The 11,071-nt window shown below is 35.9% G+C and overlaps 1 non-coding gene across 1 annotated transcript; it reads left to right on the top strand.

Moving 5' to 3' along the window:
- The first annotated feature begins 4,046 nt into the window (after window positions 1–4,046).
- Window positions 4,047–4,118, top strand: TRNAR-CCG (transfer RNA arginine (anticodon CCG)). Its single transcript has one exon. It is a non-coding gene; the product is annotated as a tRNA-Arg (tRNA).
- Window positions 4,119–11,071: the final 6,953 nt, after the last annotated feature.

Consider the following 11,071-nt stretch of genomic DNA (forward strand, 5'->3'; position numbering starts at 1 on the left):
CTCTACTAATGCAGAAAAGTATGTGCACAGATAAGTACAACAAACATTATCTAAAATAATATTGGTCATAGGAAAGATCAAATGGGAGTAATAAATTGTTTAAGGATCTGAGAAGTGAACTTTGTGCCGGACAATATTGTGTTCGTAACTTTTCTTGGGAATTTTCCCCGTTTTCTCTCATAGTTTTATTCATTTCGTCATTTCCTTTAGCCTAACCGACATAAATGTCGTACGTAATACTCAAAGACTTCATTTATTTCATTGTTTAAGGAGAACGAGAATATTTGTCAGCATTGGTTAGTGTAGGTTGCGAATACATGTTGCAGTTGTACTCGCTGTTCAAATCAGCTATTCTGCTACAAACTTATACAAATTCTCATATTCAGTTGATAAATCTCCGAATGCTGATATTGTTCACAGCGCAGTACACTTTTTATAGATAAATAGCTAGTGAGACCTTCATAGCTAACATGTCCTTAAATACTGATAAGGTCAAACAAAGAAAGAAAAAATCTAATTCCTAATAATATTTATAGTAAACTGAGCAAATTATAAAAGTTTTCAACATCAGCCTCTGCCCCCTTTCCTTCTTACGTTTCATGAAATTGGAATTTATTTTTTTTACGGATAAAGTGTGGTATATCGCCTATTTATCTGTTGTACAATCAAATAGCTTTATATGTAATAGGGTACACATCTCTGATGTGGTAGTTTGTGATTCGATTCCCAACACTCATGTTTTCCTTCATTTATTCACCCGCGTGTCTTAAGAGGAGTTCTTCATGCCCACTAGAAACAAAGATTTCAGTTCAAGTATACTTTCTGACTTGACCCCATTCACGTTGTTGGTATTTAATAGCTTCAGCTATATATCAGGTCTAATTTTGAAGTGCATACTTATCATTATTTAGTGTTCAAACAATTTTAACAAGGAGACTGCTACCCATATGCACTCTAAAATAATACGAAAAATTACAGTGAGAACTATGAAATTGTTGACAAGTTCATTATTAGGTTAGTTCCAGCTTCGTATTGCTTATGAGGAATTCAATTCAATATGAAGATCGTAATGTTGGGAAGAAATAAAATGATGTGAACTATCAAATCGTTGTAAAGAAAGATAGGAACATATTCCGCAAAACCATGAAGATTATTGAATACAAACTTTTTGTAGTGTACATCCTCTTTCTCTTCCTCTCTCTCTCCCTCTCTGTACCTCTCTATCCTTCTCTCTATCCCTATTTCTCTGTTCCTCTTTCTCCCTCTCTCCCTACATCTCTGGACCTCTCTCCGAACTTCTCTCTCTCCCTACATCTCTGGACCTCTCTCTCTCTCTCCCTATCTCCCTCTCTGTACCTCTCTCTATCCATCTCTGGACCTCTCTCTCCCTCCATCTCTATACCTTTCTCTATTCATCTCTCTCTGGACCTCTCTCTCCCTCCCTCTCTGGACCTCTCTCTGAACTTCTCTCTCCCTATCTCCTTATCTGTACCTCTCTCTCCCTCCCTCTCTGGACCTCTCTCTGAACTTCTCTCTCCCTATCTCCTTATCTGTACCTCTCTCTCCTTCCATCTCTGAACCTCTCTCTCCCTCCATCTCTGTACCTTTCTCTATTCATCTCTCTCTGGACCTCTCTCTGAACTTCTCTCTCCCTATCTCCTTATCTGTACCTCTCTCTCCTTCCATCTCTGAACCTCTCTCTCCCTCCATCTCTGTACCTTTCTCTATTCATCTCTCTCTGGACCTCTCTCTCCCTCCCTCTCTGGACCTCTCTCTGAACTTCTCTCTCCCTATATCCTTATCTGTACCTCTCTCTCCTTCCATCTCTGAACCTCTCTCTCCCTCCATCTCTGTACCTTTCTCTATTCATCTCTCTCTGGACCTCTCTCTCCCTCCCTCTCTGGACCTCTCTCTGAACTTCTCTCTCCCTATCTCCCTATCTGTACCTTTCTCTCCATCTCTGGACCTCTCTCTCCCTCCATATCTATACCTTTCTCTATTCATCTCTCTCTGTACATCTCTCTCTTCCTCTAAATGTACATTTGTTTTGTTTTGATTGTCAGCATTATTCATTTCTCTTAGCTTACAGAGCATAAGGAAAGGAGATTACACTAAATGATCGATGTATCGATTTCACGTCTCATATAACCTCTGTACTAAAAGTAATAAGAATAGTTTCTCTCTTTGTTCTAGCTTACCTATGAGATGAGACGAGATGAAACAAAAGTTTGTGTGGTTAAGCGGATAGCGTACATGTCTTTGACATCTAAATTTTATTCGTACTTATATTTTTTTCTAATATCATTTTTCATTTATTTCACAAGTAGGTCTTAATATGGTCATAGACTTTAGTGTTTCGAAACATTTAACAACTATTTTTAACGTTCACACTCAAAGAGTGTTCTGAATTTGCAAAAAGCAAATGATCCAATGTAAATTAAATAACACGAAAGAATTCAAAAGGTGAGTTTTAATAAAAACGAAATAACACAAAAGCAGAGCTTGAACTCTTAAAAATTGTAATTGGTAAGTCAAATACATGATGCAAAAGCAGATAATCCAATAAAAAAAATACTCAAAAGAAGAAGAAATAAGTAATAAGAGGATTCGATTCCCAAGTGGAATGTTTAAAAGAACTTCAAACTCTATCAGTTTACTGTCTAAGGACTACAAAGAAAATAGCTTTGATGATGGTGAACTCCAAACAAATTCATACAAATCATGACTATCTTACGTGAAGTTTTCCTTAATCCTGCCACGCAAATATGATGTCAAATAAAATAAGATTGTTTTCACATTACGCTCACAAATTCAAAACCAAGGGAGGTTTACACCAATTAAATGTTAGAATGAGACTTGACATACAACTTGCTTACTGTTCTATCCTCACGAATACATATTTTCAAACTAATTGTTGAACCAAACTTCACCTTAGATGGTTGAGATCCCGGGTTGACCAACTAAAATTATGGCTAAACATATTGTGTCTGTAACTTTTTTCTTAAGCATTTCCAAGCGTTCCCCTCAGAGTTTCTTCATTTTACCAATTGCTTTATCCTAGACAAAATAATTGTGAGGTGTCACATTTCATTTTAATACACAGTGAAGGGGAGATCATTTTCAATACATAGCGAAGAGAGACCACTAATTATTTATTTAACTAGTAAAGAATCTGATTTCAAATTTCAATATAAGACAGCAGTGGGTCAGTGGTAGTACCAACAGTTAGACTTGTAGTGAACTCTCTTGAAGTTTTTCAAGACGAAACAACATTAAATCATTCATTTCTCATAATTACTGTCTCCTTTAGCCTATCCAAGTTTAAACTTTGATTAGTTTACCACAAGACAAAGAGAAATATTACTGGTGAAAAATCAAATAAGCAATTACCAATAAGAAAATACTACTTCAATTCTCTCTCTCTCTCTCTTTTCAATTGTTTTGAAATCTTCAAGGTTTGTACAGTTTGTTTTCTACTGAAAAAATCATGTAAGTACCAACTAAAATTGTTTCATGGCCAAGTGGTTAGTATGATCGTTATGGCTAACTGAATAGTACATAAGTGTTGGACATTTAATACTTTTATTTGTACGAAAACATTTTCTAATATCACTCGTCGAGGATTCGATTCCCGAAGATAGGTCATGTGACAACAGATTAATTCTTACAAGGAATGTTCTAAGAATTTAGAAAAAAAATAGAAACTTCTTGCTGAAAAATAGAGACTTCTTGCTGAAAAACTCAAAATTCAACCATTCATCAAAAAAATAGATCCTGCATTAATTTCAAGTATATATATATATATATATATATATATATATATATATATATATATATATATATATAACAGAAGAAACCTTATATGTTTGCACAAAATGAATTTTCATTACACATTAGTTATTGAGACTATTATCAAAATACCTCAGTACTGTTAAAAAGTTAGAAAGGTTTTAAAAATTCAGATGAAAGAAAACACAAATTTCCCAGCACCCATCCAGCAAGAACACATGATTTATTTACAAATATATATATATATATACACGGGGGGCACGGTGGCTCAGTGGTAGAGCGTTCACCTCCGGTGCGTGGGGTCCCTGGTTCGATCCCAGCTCGCGCCGTTTGGACTAATGATTCTTTTTAGAAGAAATGTTCTTAATTTTCTTCGGCATTCCTCGTCAACAAATACTCTATTTGATCTTGTTGGTTGGTGTTGGGACTCCATTTCTTCTGGAAAATAATAAAAATAAAAATTATTAGTACAACATAATTTCACCGAAATAGTGCAAATTATAATTAATGTTTTTAATGTGTACAATATATACTTAATAGAAATAAAAATTCTGTTATTCTATCCACGTACGAAAATCAGTTTCTTGTAGCGTACAAATCCTATAAAAACTATCTTTAGTTTGCAAGAGCTATGTAGGATTCTGCCAGAGTACTTTATACATTTTCGAATTCTCAATAAATCTGTACAAGCAAACTATCTGTGCTGTGTAAAACCCAAAGCTAAACGTACCGATAACTTAAGATCAAATCTAGTGTTCTCTTACAATATAATTGCTAACGCTCTTGCATTCAGTGCGAGCACCACCTGGTTCAATTCCCGGTAGGGGAACTAGTGTTCCCCTCACAGCATAGTCGCTAACGCGTTTTGGCTTTAATGCGTGTGGTTCCGTGTAGCATACTCGCTTTCGCTTTTGCGTTCAATGTAAGCGGTCCCGGGCACGATTCCCGGTATAAAGGTGTCGCGACGCGGACGTACCCGAAAACGCATTCAAAGCAAACGGTTCTGGTCCAATTACCATTTAGTCAAAAATAATAATAATGTTTTTCTCATTTACACCAGACAAATGCCTTGCGTGATACCTAATTTCCCACTTTTCCCGAATAGTATGCTTGCTGGGAGTTGTCTGGTCTCACAGGTTAAAATGTTTAGAGATCGGAAATATAAAATCAAATCAATCTTTCACCAACGTATAAAAGATAAATCTAATTCAGCTGCAAAAACTCTTGCACTTGTAAAATCCTATATCTCATTCCCGATAAAAACTTATATGACTCCACTCCAACAACATAACAAGCAAAATTTTCATGTTATAAAACGGAATTCATACAAAATTATTTATTTATTTAAAAACTGGTAAGGTGTTCACTTTATATGTTTAGGGGGTCTGTAGTTCAATCCTAGGTCATACCAACTGAACAAACACTATGTCTGCGGATTCCTTATACTTTTTATACTAATACTACCAATATGTTTCCAAGAAAAAAAATCAGAACCAGTACATTAGCAATAGTGATTTAATACTATTTTAATAGAACTACTAGTGACACCTAGCGGCAAAAGTCATAATTAAAGATTAGTTGTGCGTTGAAAGTTCCGCAGTGCTGACGCGTGTGTAACTGAGTTCCGTATATTTCTCAGGTGAGTATAGTATATATGTTTTCAATGTGTAATAAACCATAGCACATATTCACTTCATTCAAATACATATGCTTGTATATTCTGTTGGTCTTAATATTCTATCAAAGTATTGAAAATCAAACACGTATAAGTAAAACTATTGGGTTAAATAAGAAATATAAACCCAAGTCTTTCAGTGACAGAGCAAATATTTACTTAAGTGGTGCGGTACCACATCATTTCTGGGATATGAACCCCAGTCTTTCAGGGGAATGACCCTCTCTACTAGTATTGCTGCATTACGTTTACAATAAAATCCTAGTGCCAAAAATCCTAGTGCCTCACTGCGAAATCCATATATAAAACAAGTAACGTTCAGTAATGGGAGGCATTACTCTTAAAGATCGGTATAGCCCCCCTATTCCCCAACGCAAAAAAGAGCGCGTTCACTATTTGGAAAAGTTATGAGGGGGAATTCAGTCCAGGCATAGTCGCCCCCTCTTCCCCACGCAAAAAGAGCGCGTTCACACTGCATTGGATTCTCTTTCTGCAACCCCTAACAAGATATTTCGTATTTCATTTCATTTTTACAAAGCCAATATTTATTTTTCCCACTCATTACCTTGCTTAATATAGAGTTAGTATACACAAAAACCATGTGACTACCATATGATTAAGATTCTGAATACTGCAACACATGTTTAAAATACGCAAGTTCATATTCCCAAGACTTATTCAGAAATAAAGAACATCTAGCTTAAATTTCTCTCACTTAATTACATTCGTTTATTCGTCATGTCTTGGAAAAGAGAAACATTTGAGTATTCACTACGTTTCGTGATGAACAAGCTATTCTAACACGAATTCAAAGAGGGAAGTCCACAGCTATGATCCAGAATGAATCAATGATTGTAGTTCTTTTCTTTTCTTTCGAGTCTAACTGCGGGAAAGAAAAGTCTACACATTTACGTAAAAATTGCAATATTCGCATGTATCTTGGAAAATTGCATCCACTACAACTAAGAGCTCTTTATATAAGTACATTTTTCATTATGAAAACACATTAAAACACTTTTTCTCGGTTCTGAACACTTTTTGTTCAGTTCTGAACACTTTGTGAATACATCTGTGCACTTAATACTGACTGATTTTCTAAATATTAGGGATACAAGCAAAACAAATCTCTATCTTTCTGTTGAACTTAATTATTTTACACTAAACAATATATTTTGAACATTATCTGTAGTAAATATTGAATATGTATGTGTTCTAAAAGTGTTCTTTATGTGTAAATTGCTTATTTTCCGAATAGACAATCCAATATGAATACAGATTCATGACAAATCATTCAGACACAATGTATTTATATAAAATCTACCATCAAAAAATAATGGACAGTACGCAATTCTGTTTAATCACAATTTCAGTTATAAAGATTCAAAGAAATTGCACACTTGATTTTTGCCGTAAAGTCCGTCAGTGGCGGGTCTTAAGGCACATTACCAAACATTTCTAAAATACCAACTATTATGTATTAAACTATAAATTATCTCATTGACGGCTCTTAAGGGATGTCACCACGCATTTCTAAAATACCAACTATTATGTAAAGTATCTCATTGACGGTTCTTAAGGGATGTCACAACGCATTTCTAAAACTATAAAGTATCTCATTGACGGCTCTTAAAGGACGTCACCACGCATTTCTAAAACTATAAAGTATCTCATTGACGGCTCTTAAGGGATGTCACCACGCATTTCTAAAACCTCCAAAAATTCTGTAGTAAACTATAAGTCCATCTGTCATTGGCGATTCTTAAGGGATGTCACCACGCATTTTTCTCTAAAAAGATTAACACTGTCAAGATATTTTTCGTGTCCCCACATATTCTTAACTATAATAATAATAATAATGCTAGTTCCATTCTTCACTCTTTCCTGTGGTCAACTTGTCCAAAAAACGCAACCGAAACGGAATCAAAACTTAAACATAGTCTTCAAACAATTAAAAAAAATATTTCGTTCCTTCGTGGTGACCGTTCAGGAAGCTAGCTTTTCCGGTGTTGGCAAACCCAGTGGGCGTTATGCCCCCATATATGGTTCCCCCTGTTTTGGCAAACACGGAAGGCGATATAAGTCAGACGCGGTTCCCCCCAGGTTTGGGGGGGTATGCCCCCATGTATGGTTCCCCCTGTTTTGGCAAACACGAACGGCGATATAAGTCAGACGCGGTTCCCTCAGGTTCGGGGCGTTATGCCCCCATGTATGGATCCCCCGATTTTCGGTAAACACGGACGGCGATATAAGTCATGGGAGGTTCCCCTGTTTGGGGGTGCTATGCTCCCCCACAAGTTAAAAAATATTGGCAAACTCTTAGTTCGTTTCTACACTGTGTTAATTATTTTCATAAGAAAAAACAATATGTGTTAATTTTCTAGGGGGAGTCCCACCATTTGATACTTATGCAAATATATCTAATCAATTATAATGATATAAAACTTACTTGAATATGATATCTTCTTCTTTGAACAGGACACAGGAAAATCCAGAAAAACACTAAAGAAGCAAGGCAAAAGACTTCGCAAGCAAGATTGTCGATACAGGAAATGTGTACTGCACTTATATAATACATTTTTATTTATTTATTAACATATGGGGAATGGAATAGGGGGAGAAAAAATAAAGTAAATGAATTTGCCTTGTAATACAGCATTGCCTCACTCTGCAAAGAAGCAGAAAAGAATTGGGATATTTCCTTTGTCGGTATCTTTCCGAATCGCAAAAAATATTTCTTTCTTTATTTTTCTATAGAGGTAAATGGATAATACATATCGTAAAGTAATACCAGGGAATTTTCACACAATGCATAAAGTTTGAAAAACATCGCCAGCATGTCTGAATTCATACCTCAAAGACGCCAAATTGTCGTATTTTTCACGGCAATAGTTGTTTACCAAGCAATAAAATTCGTTAGCAGGGTTCAGGCGACAATGTTCCTAGATTTTAAAATTCCGGCTTTATTCAGTAAACTATATAGCTATCATTTTCAACATCTGTTTCAATAACTTGTATTTTGCCGAAAAGAACAGCATAATTATTTTATGTGGCAATACACAGAAACCGTTCTACAGGTTTTTTGTGTGTTGTTTTGCAAACTCAATATGAGGTTATCAACATTAAGTCCAAGGACAGCCTGGCAACACCTTGTTTGTTTGTCTGAATGGGCGGGGGAAAGGTTGTTGTTCGCAAAACCAACCACCAGAAGTGGTTTGTACAAGAAATGTATGTCAGTTGTCGCGGGTGGATAGAGGGTAAAACCTGATCACACAAGACGAGGCCAAAGAGAGGCGGGGGAAGGGTGGGTTCTCCCGCTCTGTCAAACTAGAGAAAATGATTGGCAGGTAACTATCTCCCATGGTTAAACATAGGAGGCGGAGCAAACTGGTTTTTCCTGGCCAATCATATCGCAAGGTTGTTTGCATAGGGTGTGAGAAACTGAACTTCATTCTTCTACCATTCAGTATTGCAATGGATGTTGGAGAGAACACAGGACCTTGCGTATCTTCAGCTCTGTACTGAGCAACGCTGAAAAATAGCAAAGTTAAGAACCACGCAAGCTAAACGAAAGAAGTGCAGTTCGCAACGAAAAAAAATAAATGAAAATAAATAAATATTTCTTCCTTTCCTTCCTTTTTCCCCCCATCTTAATACTTTACTCCGTAAAACAAAGCACCATTAAAAATCATTGCTAAACATTGGAGCTTAAAGGGTGTAATCATATTCATTATTCATAATTTTCTAGTTCAAATAAGAGTGTTCAATTAGTTACGAGCTTTACATGTCAGATCATAATTAAATTAATGGGGAAAAACCTTGTGGGAGCTAGGGACCGCGTTTTAAACCATATACTGAAGTTCTAATTATCTAAATCATAGTTTTAATTCTAATTTAATTATAATTTCGATTCAAGAAACGTATTAAATCATGTTTAAAGCTAGGAACAGCGTTCAAAGCCGTATGCTCAATCAAAATCGTGTTGGATCACTTTCAAAGCCGTATACCAATGCTCTAATTATCTAAATCATAGTTTTAATTCTAATTTGATTATAATTTCGATTCAATAAACGTATTAAATCATGTTTAAAGCTAGGAACAGCATTCAAAGCCGTATCCTCAATCAAAAATCGTGTTGGATCGCATTCAAAGCCGTATACCAATGCTCTAATTATCTAAATCATAGTTTTAATTCTAATTTAATTATAATTTTTAAAATTTCGATTCAAGAATCGTATAGGAGCATGTTTCAACAAGAAAGGAGGTCATTCCACTTTTCCAAACAACCTCTATTGCACAACTAATAAAACCACTTCCCCCAGAAAACCTCCCCCAAGCCCGGGGCGGCCTCTCCAAGGCCGACACGGCCATATTGACATCGAAAGTCGTTAGGTAATAAAGCAATTAAGAGGGCAATAAAATCTATTGTCTACACTTATAGCTTCAAGTCTACTCAAGTTTGGCTCGAGCACATGTCGGATCAACCGAAGTGGCGGATCAGCCGAGGACGGACGAGAGGGGTTCTACTGTATTTTGTTTTTATCCTAAATATGAAGGTACATTTTTTGGTCTGCGTTAATTTCAATTCTCCGTTTCTTGAAGCCGTTAGAAATTTATATTTTAATAAACAACTTTATATTGACACATTCAAAACCACCAACTAGCAACTTAAATAAGCTGTGGAACGTCAACGTTATAAGCTTTTAAAAGTAGAATTCCTACTATTTGTTTCCTTACTTTGCTTTTCATTACCATACTTGTTTGTAATACACAAAAATGGTTATTATTTCAAGTAAAAGAGTAAAATAAATAAATACTAATAATAGGTTTGCTATCGAAAATGCGATACAAAACTTATAAATTGCTATATAAATTTAAATTTGCTAGGCAAAAACGAAAATTTAAAAACAATGAAATGAAACGAAATCCTTAAGTTTTACGTCCCACGCTTATGCCGCGGTTAGGCTAAAGGAGACGGTGATGATGAGAGATGAGTGAAATGGTGGAACGAAGAAAGTAGGAGGAAATGGGAGAACCCCGAAAAAACCCACGAGCACGGTGTTTGTCCACCACAAAGTCCACGCGGGGCGAGCTGGGATCGAACCAGGGTCCCGAAGCACCGGAGGTGAACGTTCTATCACTGAGCCACCGCGCCCCCCAATTTAAAAACAATATCTATCTATATCTATATCTATATCTATATCTATAATATCATCATCATATACGTCCTCCAGCTAATTACTTCATAACTTGATCAGTTATGAAGGTTAGACAATTTTTATGGAAACAATAGTTGTTAAGTTACAGGCAAGTTATTATACTGTATTAAATAAATGGAGCCCTCAGTGGCTCAGTAGAGTTGCTGTTAAACTGTGCTAGCGGTAGGACGTGTTGTCCGGTGCAGTGTTTGTTCGCAGTTTGACGTGCTTAGCTTTACCACTACGTGTGGTTTATTTGTGTAAGTGACTATATATTGTAAAATATTACGATGTCTCAGCTCGTTAGAAAAAATACCATCAAATGTGTATTTGACACGGAAAAACGTAATAATCGCCCGTCACCCATCGCTATTCATAAATGGATTGAAAGTTTATTTAAAGAGGACTGCCA

The sequence above is a fragment of the Thermobia domestica genome, chromosome 4, assembly GCF_964235325.1.
Source record: "Thermobia domestica chromosome 4, izTheDome1.hap1.1, whole genome shotgun sequence".
Classification (NCBI taxonomy): Eukaryota; Metazoa; Arthropoda; class Insecta; order Zygentoma; family Lepismatidae; genus Thermobia; species Thermobia domestica.